Source organism: Oncorhynchus tshawytscha, linkage group LG25 (genome assembly GCF_018296145.1).
Source record: "Oncorhynchus tshawytscha isolate Ot180627B linkage group LG25, Otsh_v2.0, whole genome shotgun sequence".
Taxonomy (NCBI): domain Eukaryota; kingdom Metazoa; phylum Chordata; class Actinopteri; order Salmoniformes; family Salmonidae; genus Oncorhynchus; species Oncorhynchus tshawytscha.
Genome location: NC_056453.1, coordinates 10,768,038 through 10,784,336, shown reverse-complemented (window position 1 = coordinate 10,784,336; position 16,299 = coordinate 10,768,038). Strand labels below are relative to the sequence as shown.

The window sequence follows — 16,299 nt, the reverse complement described above, 5'->3', positions numbered from 1 at the left end:
CACTTTAGAGTACTTAAGCATCGAATACTTTGCAAGTTGAAGGATTTTCACAACAATAGCCGGGTTATAAAAAGTCTATTGTCCTGCTAATAGGAAACATTTGCATAATGGGCGACACCTGCTACAAGTGATGAAAAACAAGTGTTTGAAACCCTGTTTTCAAAATACCTCCACTTGTCCATCATTACTGTAAATAAAAAGACAGCATCTTGTTTACATCTTGTTAACATTCTTTATTGTGTCACACATAATTTGTATCTACCTATACAATTACTTTTAGAGTTTGGGATTTACAAATGTGCACTTTTAATGATTAGTTACACTGTTTTAGTTTGAGCGTGCAGACTTTTTTTCTTTAAATTATTATTTTATGTAGGATGCTCCATTTTTGACCAGATGCAATTGTAAGTAGGCCTAATTTTAAAAAAATCCAACTTCTATCAGGCTGTTAAGCCTCAGAGCCTACCTCAGCCAGTTAAGTTATTTTATATAGGTCTAGGCTCGGAAGAAATAGACTCCAATTAAGCCCTCTTCTTGTTTTTAAAGTCAAAATAAAATGAAGATTATTGTTCGACTGGTGTATGTTTTCTCCATCTGTTGGTGTGCAACACTTGCATAACAAGTTAGCGATATTTTCAGCACCAGGCACTGTTCACCTCCCATTGATTGTTTTTTAAATTGAACCTTTACTAGGCAAGTCAGGAAAGAACAGATTCTTATTTCAATGAAGGCCTACCGTGATATATATAAATTGTTTTTATCAGAACATTAACCATTTGTAGGTAGATACGTGTGTTGTTAGATGTGGAAAGATAGATACAAATTTGTTGCAAGTTGGGGGGGGGGGGTTCACACCTAGCTGGGCTATTAGACAATTCTTTAGAAAAGGTTGAATAGTCTATTGTTCAGCTAATAGCCCATCCTGCTACGCTTGTGAAAAATGAATAATAGTACTTTTCCCCTTTCCACATGTTAAAGATTCCAATTGATAAAGTGTTTTTAGCCACAATCGGCCACAATCCCAATTAATACATTTGGGCACAGTAGATAGCGTGCTGGACTTCAGGCTAGAATGTTGAGGGGGTTCGACACCTGCTCCCTGCTTGTTTCATCATATTATTATGCTGGTCTCAGAGCAAATTGTTACTCCCCATCTGGTTCCTCGCTCTCTTCCACGCGTCATTCAGCACGCTTGTGGGCATGCTGGCAGGATGTAGTGTTTTTTATTCTGTATATACAGTATGAATTACAAAATCAGCCTTTACTTAAATCATGTTTATAGTCTATTGCATAGTTACAATGTGTAATCATTGATGTCCCAGGAGCAGGAGTGGTTAAACACTGTTGAAGTGTATAATTGTAATATATACATGCAGACACAGCATCATTCAAAGAATGGAGTTGGATATGACTGAAAAAAACTTGCTAAATATCGATTTTCTTAAATGAACTCTATGACAAAAAAAATATGCACAATGGTTTGTCTCTACACTAACTAACATATTCCTCTCAATTGTACATTTTTTGCTTGACTCGTTATGACGTTATAATGACTTACACTTGCTTCCCCCGTAATGCTTTGTCAGCCATCTTTGCTGAAGAAGGTCACCAGGGACGTGTGGCTTGCGTCAAATTCGCCATTGGAACCACTCGATATGATCGGTCATGTAAAAACCTTGGGACCCAAATGTAATGACTGCTCTAACTCCCCCTTGTGGTGGTCTGGAGTAATGAAGATGTGACGCTGGGTACCTCTAAGTCCCGCGGTGTAAGCTCACAACTTTGAAAGGAGGAACCACTGTATATGTAAAAATGTATAAAAACCTAAATGATATTTTTGGTCTTAAATTTAAAGTTAGGCATTAGGGTTAGCAGTGTGGTTAAGGTTCAAATCTGATTGAATGATTTTGTGGCCAGTTAGTGACCACTCTGCAGACCTCATGACAATAAATGCCAACCTGCGTGACAAACATGAAACGTATCTGAGCATAAACGCAAAATAGCTCAAAAGTGTTTTTTCCCTCATTGTTCTGGCATAAAACCACGGGACAGAATGGTGTGGGGAAACAACACGGTTTATTTTTATAATACCACACCTTCAGGGTGGTTTCCTGAGCTAAGTCAATTTGGTGCCTCTTATAGAAATGTCCTGAGAGGGCTGTTTCAGTGCAGGGCCAGACTGGGCTGGAGTTTGTGTGTGTGTGTGTGTGTGTGTGTGTGTGTGTGTGTGTGTGTGTGTGTGTGTGTGTGTGTGTGTGTGTGTGTGTGTGTGTGTGTGTGTGTGTGTGTGTGTGTGTGTGTGTGTTCCAGCACACCCCCAGACAGCCTAGTGTACCTAGCCTGCAACCTCAGATAACCAAACAACCCCAGCGTGTACACAGCAAACAAACCAACAAACACACCACCCACCAACCCACTCAGCCAGCCTCTTATAGCCTCAGCAGTCTTCCTAACTAGGATGCATTGCGCTCGGTGCCCTGCCAGGAGTTTGGAGGCTGAAAGGGAGCAGTGTATCAGAGTCCGGTAGGGGGGGGGTGTGTAAATCTGCTTTACCCCTGGGGGTGTTGACAGGTTTGGAGCTGGCAGGTCAATGTTTAGATGGGGATATGAGTCTGACTGCCTGCATGGAGTCCTCAGGCTCCCATATATGATTTTCCATAAACCCATGTTACACACGGAAATCCAGTTTAAACACAAATACTATTGGAATGTTTCCTTTCTTTTTTGAACACTTTTTGTCAAATTCTACAAGGCGTTCATTTACGGTCTCTGATCCATACAGCTTCACTTGGCTGACCACTATTGCCAGAAACTCATTAGCCTCCAAGTGAAGCCCTGACAAAGTTTATATAATGTAGGCTGATGAATCTATAACAGGGGGCTTGCCCCAGGGGCTCAATGGGCCTGAAATAGACCCCTGTTTGTCCCCGACATCAGACTTTCAGATAGGTGTGAGGGTCCACAGACAGAGGTTCCTTTGAGCTAATAGGGCATAGACAGGGGGGTGGTAAAGGGGGTGTTGTGAGGTGCCAGGCATCCCTCCACACCTCACACCTAGGGAATCCCATGAGAGAACCAGCCTGGAGTAAGGGTGGTTGCTGGGATGGGGGTGGGGGCATATTTGAGTGGCGGGGGGGTGATAACCAGAGAAAGCTTCAAATTATGCACTGCTATCACATATTTTCCAACTCTAGGGACATAGACCTTCCAAGTGAGCCAGACGGCCCAAATTTAGGGGTCTGGGTCATGGACTATTATGACAATACTGATAGGGTAGAGCAGTAACACAAATGTACATGGACACACTTATCCACTTAAAAAAACATATGAACAAACACACAAAAACAACACTACCCACAAATAAGAATGGGGAACTTTACACGACAGATAGGAACATAAACCAGAAAATCAATCCCACAAATTAGGAGCCATACTAGACCAGGTAGTCATCATGCTTAAATTTAGCCATGACATTTTGATGTATGTTCAATGTTTCACCGACCCCACTCTGTCCACCTTAGAGGACAGCAAATTAAGCCATTGACCACAAAGTTAACTCAAATCAACTGTAGCAGGTTCAGCTGGTCTGTGCCTTATATCATGACTCTATGGCCTATAACTTGCTACAGCAGCGTCTTCAAAGTCATGTTGACCAAAGAAAATAAACATGTTTCCCATTTAATGGGTAATCCACCCAGCAGGCGAACAGCCCAAAGCAGAGTACTGAAGGCCAGGGCTAACAGACTGAGAATGGGTTTGTCATATGCCAAAACCTGTATAGTCCAGTTAAGGGAACCTACTGTACTGTACCATACAAGTTACTGTCCAAGGTAGTGAGGTTCCTAGTTTCAATATTTAGTCTCGGAAAAATCTTTGTAGCTTGTCAGAGTGGTGTAAGATGAAGTAGCCCCTAGGCACTGATCCAATGTCAGCTTACTGTGTCCTCCCCTTGATGGTTAAGGTTAGTATTTGGTGAGGGGAAGCTGATCCTAGATCTGTGTATGAGGGTAAGTTCTACCAAAAGCATGTCAGTACAGTAAGTATGCATGCATCAGTAGAGTTTGTCAAGCCCAACTACAGTAGACCAACCATTCAGGGACTTTTTCCAAGGCAATAAAAAGCCACAGTCAGCCAGACCATTCAGTCTCCAGAGAGACATTGTGTATTCCTGGTCTCTGTCATTAGACGAGATACTCCAAGCTGTGTGGGTTAGTCTGGAGATGACACAGTATTGTGGTGTCCTCTTCTATAGGGATGATTTATTCAAACATTGAGGCAGACTGTGGTTCCCAATACAGTAGGTTCTTCAGAGCTGTGTCCCATCATGTGCTTTAAGAAATGTCTTGGCACCCACTAAGTTAACAGAAGAAATATTTCTTAGCCAGGGCTACGTCTTAAACCATGACCTCAATTGGTTTCAATTGAACGTTTAGGTGTGTGTAGCTTATTGTTTGTCCTGGGGAGCCCCGTCTAAGGAGAATATCTAGCTTGAGGAAGCACTGGTCTGTCCACAGTCAGCCAGACAAGAGCAGTCGATCCAATGGCGTGGCACAGGAGGTAAGGGAAGATGGATAATAAGGTAGTTTTGTTTAATCCAGTTAGGGATGGCAGGCATTTTGATAAAGATCATCAGCCTTGGCCTGATCTCTCAGGACGATCCAGCACAGGACAGGCCATGGGAAAGCCCTGACGCCAACGACAAGCACTGCCCACAAGCATTGCGGTAACTGTATTGCACTGAGCCCACACAAACACACGCATACAGACTCAAGAATCCCGCGCACACACCTCGTAGTGGTAGTCCATGCACGTCAGGTCCCTCCAGCATCTTGATTAGCCCCTGCAGAGAAGAGGAAAACCTGTCAATTATTGAGCTCAACTCAAGGTGACATTTTAAAGGCGCAGGAAAAAAACAGTACTTACAATGGGACACCATCTTTACCTGGCCGATGGTTCTGTCCAGGTGTGTTAGTTTGTGGGTAGCATATCATTGGGACATACTGTAATAACATTTCCTGCTCCAATTGATCTAGAGTCTGTAAAGGATCAGTATATTTTCTGTATTGGATCGGTCAGTATCTACACTGAACAAAACTATAAAACGCAACATGCAACAATTTCAAAGATTTGACTGAGTTACAGGTCATAAAGAAATCAATCAATTGAAGTACATTCATTAGGTCCTAATCTATGGATTTCACATGACTGGGAATACAGATATGTATCTGTTGGTCAAAGATACCATTAAAAAAATGGGCCTCACAATGAGCCTCAGGATCTCGTTGCATTATTTTTGGGCATTGAAATTGCTATTATTGTCCGTAGCTTATGCCTGCCTATGCCATAACTCCAAAGACACCATGGGGCACTCTGTTCACAACGTTGACATCAGCAAACCACTCACCCACACATCGCCATACACATGGTTTGCGGTTGTGACACCGGTTGGACGTACTGAGAAATTCTCCAAAGCGACATTGGAGACTTATGGTAGAGAAATAATTAACATCCAATTATCTGGCAACTGCTCTGGTGAACATTCCTGCAGTCAGCATGCCAATTGCATGCTTCCTCAAAACTTGAGACATCTGTGTCAATGTGTTGTGACAAAATGACACATTTTAGAGTGGCCTTTTATTGTCCCCAGCACAAGGTGCACCTGTGTAATGATAATGCTGATTAAACAGCTTCTGGATATGCCACACCTGTAAGGTGGATGGATTATCTTGGCAAAAGCGAAATGCTCAGTATGTCCCAATGATATGCTATCCACAAACATCAAACTAACACACCTGGACAGAACCACCGGCCAGATAAGGACGCAGGGTCCCATTTTAAGTACTGTTTTTTTTTTCTGCACCTTTAAAATGTCAACTTCAGTTGAACTCAATGATTGACAGGTCGCATGTTTGTGCATATGGAACATTTCTGGGATCTTTTATTTCGGCTCATGATACACGAGACCAAGAATTTACATTTATATTTTTGGTCAGTGTAATTTATCATCCTATAAATTACCATGAAACCAGAACTTCAGGCCTATTAGCATGTCAATAAACTATATAATCAAGCCTAGTGTTTTCAGTGATCATTCAATAGGAACCCCTGCCAGCAGAAGGGTGTGTCAATCACAACCCAAATCTATTTCAAATGGAAACAATTCTGAATGATTGCAAGATGTACGTCAATGGGCTGGCATTAAACAGTTTGTGTTTATTAGACAAGAGGGACTTCATATTCAACCAATCTCCCTCATGCTGGACAAAGCTGCAGCTTACTTGTGCTGGTAACTAGCTATCAGTAGCAGCTAGCAAGCAGCTAACTCTGGAGCGTCAATGGCTAGCTGATAGTCAGAGCATGGCTATTCACACAGAAGCCCTCAAAACAATGTCAGAAGAACAGTGGTATGGAAAACAACCTGTTGCAAAAAGGTTATTTCTGCTTGTAATTTCTGGCAGAATAAACATTTGCATACAGCTCTGACAAAAAACAGTTTGCCATGTTTCAATATACAATCACTTTTCAAACCTTTTATAAATGGCAGTATTGTCTGTGTACTTGAGGAGAAGGTTTATTGGATTGAAAAGATGAGAGGAAAGCAAGATTATACTGCACAAATGTCATTTCCACTACCTCTCATTTTTATCCCTCTATCCATCTGTTGAGGTACAACAACACTTTACAACACAAATCACACCACGTCATCACAGTTTGTGTGTGTGTGTGTGTGTGTGTGGCTGGCTAGATGAAAACGAAGGGCTATAGAAATGAGTTCAGTCCATCTATGGTAACCCTACTGAGAATGAAAACTGTTGCGCTGTGTCTAAATCACTTGAACAGCTGCTAGTTATCATATCGTTAAGTAGAAGTTCATCACAGGGCTCCAGAATCCAACCATTTAGTCGTATTTTGCAACCTTTAGCGGCCTTTTTTAAAAATGTATTGCTCTCGTTCTACATGGTTACCTCAAAATGTATTTTTAGGAGGCTAAATCCATGATTTGGTCAAACAGTAAAGTACATTATCCTCATGAAAGTGTCTGCCTGCCACCTCTGTGCCTGCGTTGCTGGGGACTGCTGCTGTGTCAAGCAAGCCACTAACGTTCTACTTTCCCAGGGGCAAATATTTATTTGGATTTTATAACATTTTAAAATCCAATTGGGGAAAATAGAGCTATCCTGTTGTCACAGTTGGAGGGAGGAGGTTCTCAGCTTTCTGTAGGTATACTTTTTTATTTCTAATCTCTCAATTTGAGTTCAATAGCAACTATTTTACAAACAAGTTATTTGATATGGCTTTGAGATATTGAGCATGCAAAATGCACATTGGCCATTGTGAGTGCATAGGCCCCATTGGGCGGTAGGCTGCAACGTATTTTGGGACATTGCATTTAGCGTTAGGTTAATATGTGACTACTAGCAGTGGGTATTATATTTAGAGCTAGCGATCTAGCTAATGTTTTTTGAGTTTCCACTTAATCAGGTGGTGAATTAGTCCCAAATAAATTAGCCTATGATATTAGAGCACGTAAAGAGTCAGGCAAATTCATATCTATTGAACAGAAAATATCTGAACATTCTAGAGCCCAATTTTGTGTATCCAAAATGCATGAAAATAGCTGGTTTAGGTTGAACATTACAATATTTTTAATCACGATATGAAAGATGAAACAACTTATTTATCTAATACCATCTCAGCAGTCTATTACACTTTTTAATAAAGCGCTGTGAATGACTTGATAAGGTGATAATAATATTTAATGTAACTGACATTTTATGTAATGATGGTCCTGGGAATCGAACTGGACTTGGTCTTTTACCAAATAGGGCTATCTTCGGTATTCCACCCATACCTCCTCACAACAACTAATTGGCTCAAACGCACTAAGAAGGAAAGAAATTGCACAAATTAACTTAACAAGGCACACCTGTTAATTGAAATGTATTCCTGGTGACTACCTCATGAAGCTGGTTGAGAGAATGCCAAGAGTGTGCAAAGCTGTCAAGGCAAAGGGTGGCTGGTTAACACTTTTTTGGTTACGACATGATTCCATATGTGTTATTTCATAGTTTTGATGTCATATATTATTCTCCAATGTAGAAAAAAGTTAAGATAAAGAAACCTTAGGTTGGTGTCCAAACGTTTGACTGTTACTGACCATCCGGTACTGATATAATCCATCCAGTGTCGAAAACGCAGTCTTCTCCCGGGAGGAGGCTGCCAAAGGTATCTGCCAAAATCCTTTGTTCAAGTCGAGGGTGCTGATGTACCTGGCCTTTCACAATTGGTCGATGAGCTCGTCTACCCTCAGCATGGGGGTAGGCGTCGAATAAGCTGATGTCGTCTGATGTCGTCTGAAGCTGATGTCGTCCACACCCTGGAAATCATTACAGAAGCGTAGGCTACCGCCCGGTTTGGGCGTCTACACGCTGGGGCTGCACCATGCACTGTGGGATTCTTCGACAACCCCCATCCTCAGCATAGCCTCTACTTCTTGCTTTACGGCCTACCTTCGCACCTCAGGAATCCAATGTAGCCTCTTTCGTGCTGTTACTCCAGACAGGGTGCAGACGTGGTGTTCAATGAGGGTTGTGAGGCCCGGCTTTTCGGAGAACACCGCCCTGTACCGATCAACGAGCTCCCTGAGCGCTTGCTTCTGGGCTGGGTCGAGGTCCTCATTGCTCGGGACGTCCTGGGTCCTGACCATAACACAGCCAAGGCTGTCCTCCTGTCCACTTCTTCAACAGGTTCACATGGTAAATCTGTTGGGGTTTCCAAATCCCCTGCTGCCATACACGGTAATTGACAGTCCCAGCTTCTCTATCACCCCGAACGGCCCGTGCCATGTTGCCAGGATGTACCGGTGTCCTCGTGCTGTTTTTACCAGGGGTCCCACTATGTCCATGGCGATGCGTTCAAAGGGCACCCCGATGATTGTTTGGGGGACCAGCAGGGTTTCGGAAGTGTGCTTTTGGGGCAGTGATTTTGCACTCTGGGCAGCTGCGACAATAGCCTTTCACGGCCCTCCTCATTCCGGGCCAGTGGAGCCAGGCGGCGATCCGGATCTTCTCCATTCCCAGGTGCACCCCCAACAGGTTGGTGTGAGCCAGCTGAAGAATGGTTCCCACATACCTTTGGGGCAGCAACAGTACCTCTCAACGACACCTGACACAAAAGGTTATTCTAGATTTGGAAATGGGGGTATCGTTAGTCACTGTTAGAGGAATTCTAAATTCCTATATGTTTTATAGCCAAAATCAAATTCGCACTCTCTCTATTTCATTAATGAGTCGTAAATTCATTAATTATACATGAAATAGATCGAGACCAGTCTTAAAAGTCAGGTAACAGCGTTTATTACAAGAGAGTACTGCCACATACACATTTTTCCACAAGTTATAAACTGAAAATGACGTCAGCGTTTTCTAAATGTTCTATCTCTTAGAGGCCCTATAGTTTCTCGAGCTTTCGCTCCACGCCTTAAGTCAAGGTCAGTCAGTATAAATCAGCATTCTAGACAGTCTGGAGATAGTCCGTTCCTGCCACCTGGAGATTGTACAAATGAATGAACTAAGGAACAGACCTTCGTTGTTACTAAACTCCTGACTACATTATATACAATTGGGAATGGAAGCAAGAAAGAGAAAATTCATATATGTACAGTACATTATAGCATTTGGACTAGTCAGTTCTGATTGGAATGTATATATAATTAGTCATTTCAACCATAAGTTCCTCCAACAGTCACTCACCCTCGGAAGTAGCTGTCTGTCCACAGCTATCACTTGGGCTGCGGCAGTTTTCAAGTTCGAATACTCTCACTGGGCAGGCCCAAATTGTCCCCTCAGTTGGCCCCCAGTGGGTGTCTCTACTGGTCCCTTGAAATCGCGGGGGGAGGGGATGGGCTCCTCCTCCAGTAGTTCACCTGGGGGGTCGGGTTCTGACTCCCCCTCCGACTCCAGACTCGTATATACGGGTTTGTCAACCGCTTTCTTCCAGACTGCAGAGGCGACGGATCCTCCACTCTCTCGTCTTCGGACAGCTCGTACCTTTCTCCTCAGCTCATGCCTCCACAGTACCGCAAACAGTGGACAATCTCGTCCCACGAGGAGGGGTACCGGAAAATCCTTGTGGCGTTACGATATTGGCCTGTACGGTTGGATACCGCTTTGTGTCACCGTGGACACAGGAAATGGACATCTCTACCACGTTCGGTCCCCTAGTTCAGGTAGCTCATGGTTACGAGCGTAACTATACTTCCGGAGTCTAATAGAGCTTCTGTGTCGTGTCCGTCGACCTTCACTGGGACCATGGGTGCCATTGGCTCATGTTGCGCCTAACAGGAGGCTACGTAGTTCACTGCGTGGCCCAACTTGCCTCCGGGGCTTGCTGATGGCATCAACTCCTCTCAAGCCGGGCAAATCCAGGCAAGGTTCCCCCGGCGCCACACTCAAAACACCTCCTTTGGTCTCCATCAACCTGGGGTCGTCGGTGGCTGGTCGCCTCTCCCGCAGCAGTCTGTCCATGGATCTGCAGCACTCTGGCCCTGCCGACTGTCGGTTCGGGGTATACAGCAATGGGGCTGTCCTTCCGTCCCCTTGAACGGATCCCCGACTCGGCCCGGCTCCCTCTCAGCAGGGCCTCAGTGTTCTAATGCGTCTCCACTGCTTCCAGAAGGCATTCCAATGTCTGGGGCGTGCATAGACTCGCTGCCCTCTTCATGTCGTGGGGCAGCACCCGTAAGAAGCTATCCAGGAACACTTTGTCTAGAATGGAGAGGGTGGATACGTTGATTAGGAGCCATGCCCTGGTGACGTGCCGTAGATTGCTCATCTGGGCTTGGGGAGATGCGTCAGTCACAAACCTCCAGTTGTGGAACAGTTGGGCCCGATGGGCCAGGCTGTACCCATAGCGGCAGAGTATTTCCCATTTGAGTCCGTCGTAGTTAGCCGCCTGTTCGTCGTTAAGGTCCCAATACGCCTTTTGGGTGTCCCCGTAGAGGAACGTGGCCAGCAGACTTGCCCACTTTGGCATTGGCCATCCGTAGTGCAGTCCGTTCAAATGTGCAGAGGTATGTTTTGATGTGGTCGTCTTCTGTTACCTTGATTAAAAACTGGTTTGGATGTGATTCAGTAGGCGCTCCTCCTTGTAGCTTCCTGATTTCCTCAACGAGGCGGGCATTTTGTAGCCGCTGTTCCTCTAGCGTTCGTTCCTGAACCGCCAGTTGTGCTTGTTGGGCCTGGACAAACTGAGCTACAGTATCAACTCATCCATGCTGATGCTGTGTAAACATCAACCCTGATCCGACCACGTTATCAGAATTCCCGCATTCTCCACCACTTGTGGCAGACCAGGGAGATTGGTCAAGACACTTACATAGATCAGACACGGACAGAGTTGGATTAGCTCGGTTTCAAGGGTGTTTATTTAAATAACAAACAAAAATATAAAAAATAGGTCTCCACCAGGAAACCTTCTCCAGGACACCGTCTTCTGGGCTCCAGGTCTTGCTGTTTCCTGTGGGGAACAAAACTAAGATCTCTCCATTATCCCTGGGACTGAGCAGGACTATATGCGAGTAACCTCTCTTCCCCCAGTCCCCTCTCCTTTGTGCCGCCCTTCTGGCAGTTTTATGGGCCTCGTCCAGCTGGTGAGCAATCAGCCCCTTGATTACTCTCCAACCACAATCAGCCCCAATTAGTACTGGCCAGAGAGCCTGTCTAGACCTGACACGTCCAGCAGAGGGAGCCATCACTCGTGATGTGGACTCGACGAGTCTCCCCCTGGTGGCTGACCTGCTGTACGCAACTATATATATACCTGGCTGGCATGAAAATGAACCATCATTTTCATGCCAGCCAGGTAGGCTATACTCCTTTTGTAAAGATAACCAATGTGCTTAATATTAGGAAAGTTGAGAAATAAATATTGTAGGCCTAGCCTATAGAAAGCTGATGGGACCCTTCTCTTTCTAATAGAGGCTATTACGGTATTCCTCACGCAATTGCATAGCCTAAAGAATTGTTGCACAACATGAGCTTACATGAAGTGTTTGATTAGATTTGCGATTACATTTGCATTGATGTCAGAGTGTCAGAGTGATTAGAGGGACTATAGAGTGCTGAGTGCCAGGCAGTTAGCAAGTTTTGTAGGCTACTAAGGACCATCAGCAGCATCAGAGCTTGGAGAAGCCTAATTACCGTGACTAAACAGTCACGTGGAATTTGACTGCCTTCGTGACCGGCGGCGTGGTGGTAATACGGTCACCACAACAGCCCTAGGTGTGAATACTTTCTGAAGGCACTGTAGCTAATGTTTGTCATTCACTATTGTACCCTTTACGTTCAGAACTACACTCAAACAAGTTGGTTAATTAATACAAGCAGTCAATCAAGCCATATCGTTGAAGTGCCTACTAGCTTTTTATGTCTCTATTTTGGTTTGGTCAGGGTGTGATTTAGGTGGGCATTCTATGTTCTCTTTCTATGTTTTGTATTTCTTTGTTTTGGCCGGATGGGTTCTCAATCAGGGACAGCTGTCTATTGTTGTCTCTGATTGGGAACCATACTTATGTAGCTTTTCCCCACAGGGTTTTTGTGGGTAGTAAATTTCTGTTTAGTGTTTTGCACCTTTCAGGGCTGTTTGGGTTATTCCCTTTGTTATTTTGTTATAGTGTTAATAAAGAAAGCATGAACACTTACCATGCTGCGCTTTGTTCTGATGATTCCTCTTCTTCAGACGACAAATACCGTTACACCATGCTACATCCTACACGGTCCTATGCCATCGTGCCCAATAATGTGTGAATCCTGATCTTCATTAAACCCACCTCAACTGTAATTTACCTGTCTCGTCTGTGTTCGGATCAGCACCTGGGAGCAAATACATTAAGCAATACCAAACCTAAGAATATACAGTCCACCAAGTCCTTAATTACAAACTTTGTTGGTCTCTAGTTGTTAATAATATTTTTTTGCTTAGATCTAAGACTGGTATTAAGGCACACCCTGTAGTTGGCCCTGCATGTCAATCAAAGTGAATAATATATGTTACAATATATTATATGTTAGGCCTCCATGATATTCACTAACAAAACAAGGGACTTTTAGATAGGAAGACCTGAGACAAGCTGACAAACGGCATGTCCAGAGAGTGTGCAGCCAATTTTGTGACGAGTCCTAAAGCCATCTTCTCAATTACTAAAGCAGTTTAATGAGCCGAGAGAGAGGGATTTCTGCCTATGCATTGATAGATATGAAGCTGGATTTAATGTGCATAATCACATTAAAATAAATCAATAAATTAAATTAAGAGAAAAACAAGGAAGGACAAGTGAGGTAAATGAGCAAAAAGAGCTGACTTGTGTGATTAAAGGGAAGATTGCAAAATTAGGTTGCTGTTAAACATTCTGATTGGTTTTATCCTCCTAACTAAAAGTCCCAATACGACATACTGTATCACTTTACATTTTGGGAGAAATTAATATTTTTTCCGAATTTGATCGAAGTCATGCCGGAAAAGCGTTCGGAAATGTGACGTCAAGAGATGAGTGAGTGACACACAGCAGGAGTGAATCCACTGTCCACAAAAGACAGTAAAGACCAAAATCATATAGAGACCTAAAAAATATGTCACTTTGAATGAAGGTCATTTATTACCTGACCATATCCTGTGATTTCTTTATTCTGTCTCAGAAAAAAATATTATATTATATAAAATATTATCACTTTGTGTTAATGGAGTGGTTGTAGCTTGCTTATTCGATCCCCACACCATGCTAGATCTGAGTGTGCCAGTTCGTTTTGCATGGACCGGTGCACTTAGATCTTTGTTGTCTACTGATCTTGACAAACTGGTGCACCTGGCTCTACTACCATTTCCCATTCAAACGCACTTAAATCTTTTGCCTTGCACTTTCGCCCTCTGAATGGCACACATACACAATCCATGTCTCAAAAATCATTCTTTAACCTGTCTCCTCCCCTTAATTTACACTGAAGTGGATTTAACAAGTGACATCAATAAGGGATCATAGTGTTCACCTGGATTCACCTGGTCAGTCTGTCATGAAAAGAGCAGGTGTTCTTAATGTTTTGTATATTTAGTGTATATCGTGCAACCTTTAAGCTATTTGGCTCTGATTTAATCTCCAATTATAGGACATAAAAGCAGCACTAAAAAAGACAGCAAGGGAAAAGAAATACATGGAAATAAAATAAAAAGCTAGTTCTAGTTCTCTTCGGTGGTCCATCAAAAGACCAGAGCATTACGACTGACTCAGAATAAAGTAAAGGGGGATAAAGTAGTCTTTACTTGTTGTCTGAATTGTGTTTCCTCCTCAGAGAACTCAAAAAGGCACAACTCAAAAAAAAACAAAAAAAACTCAACTCAAAAAGAGTTTTCTTCTTTGCAGAAACCTATGAACCAATGCAGTTACCAGTGCTTTCAGCCACACACATGGCTCAGTCAGAGCTCATGCAAAGGTTAGCTCCCCCACAGTAACATTCTCCTCAAATGGTCTCATGCACCACAGACCAGTCCCAAATGCATCCCTCTCCCTCTCCACTAATGCAATAGAGGCTGATTAGTGTAATCAGGCTGCATATTGCAAGCTGATATACCCCTGGGGGAGCAGGGATAGAGGGTTAGCAGGGTAAATGCGGCCCCTCACTGACGGTGGGGGCCTAATTCATGGGTTACCTTTGCTATTCATCAGCGAGCATTCTTGCATCTATGACATTACAGATAATTTAATAAAGGAGCCGGCAATGTATTTTCTCTCAGAGAAAAAATTTGATTCCACTAATTTGAAAATGACTGTCAACCCCCTCTTCTAGTCCCCTCCACCTCTCAGCTGGGCTATAAACCTAACGAGGATACATTTAGTTGTCTGCTTCTGCCGTCTGCCTGCTGTCCTAATGCCATTTTAAACAGGATTGTTTTCTAGCTACAGCAACAGAGGGCCATCATGACTGTTCTACTTAAACGTTAGCAGATGTGACCCGTGCTAACAATGTGCCATGGTGCACTTCAATAATAGTGTTGTTCTGTTGTGTTCTGTTCCTACACACAAAGCCAAAAGAGAAGATGAATGAAAGGCTTGGAGGACCATGACAAATCTTAACAACAGTTCTTATGGGGTAATAACTCACTGTTGTGCAACAACTGCAATTTAAGCCCCAGAATAAAGCCTGAAGAGAGAGCAGTCCTAGTCAAAGTGAGGGGTTGAATGGCACTGACTGAAAGAGGGCCTTGGAATGGCAAACCGCAGTGTTTGATATAAGACATTATGATATCTGCAGGAAATTATATCAAAAATGTTCCTATGAAATGAAAGGGCATATGAAATAAACTTCATATGGCACAGTTGTGGAGGGAAAACCCCAGGATCAAAATGTATACCATACGACTGTTTGAAGCACTAGTCTGTCTTGGCAATGCATAATCGACTACAACTGCAGACAGCCCTTGGAGGTCAAGAGCTTTAAAGCCTTATTTCGACAGAGAAGACTACACCCACTGGGCACAAACTGGTTGAATCAACATTGTTTCAACGTAATTTGTCAACATATTGTCTCGTGAATCTACAAGGAAAATGCATTGTTTTGCGAGTGAAATTTCAAGCACAGGATTATGTCATCATGGTAACCAAATTTCAACATAGAAAAACCTTGAATACAATGTTGAATTTGTACCTTTGAAACAACATCAGATCTTTAACGTGATATCCACTATCAGAAAAAAAACTTATAGGCAGCAACCTACTGCTGGAGAATTGATCTACAGCTACTATTTTGACTTCCATCCAGGGTTTTAACCAAGCCCAGCGTTACTATATATTTGTCCTTTCAGACTATCACCAATGAGCTCTCGTGAGAATGACTGTTGCGCGATCTCCACGTTAAAACTAAACAGATTCACACCATCTCAACCAAAAATCAACGTTAAAGAATAGGACTAAATCAAATCAAACTTTATTTGAAGTGCATTTAAAGTATGATTTGATTTAGTCCTATTCTTTAACTACAAACTACTGTAACAAACCTTAAAATGAGTAACACATCCATGGCCACTTTGAGGTTGTTGTAAAAAAAATTGTAAAATGTCTCCTTATGTAATCAATATGAGGCATGCGTGTTCAAGATCGCAAGCATAGGTCATTGCAGATCTGTGGAGATCTTCACAATTGCTGTAATAATCTGTGCAGAATCTCAAACGACACTGATCAGTTGCGCCATGTACTTCCGGTGGGCCCAGTGGGCAGTCAATGAAAGGTACTGAGACTGCAACTCCAGAAAA

The 16,299-nt window shown here is 43.1% G+C and overlaps 1 pseudogene; it reads right to left on the bottom strand.

The window, feature by feature from the left end:
• LOC121840852 overlaps positions 1–16,299 on the bottom strand; it is a 56,776-nt pseudogene that overhangs the window by 16,815 nt on the left and 23,662 nt on the right.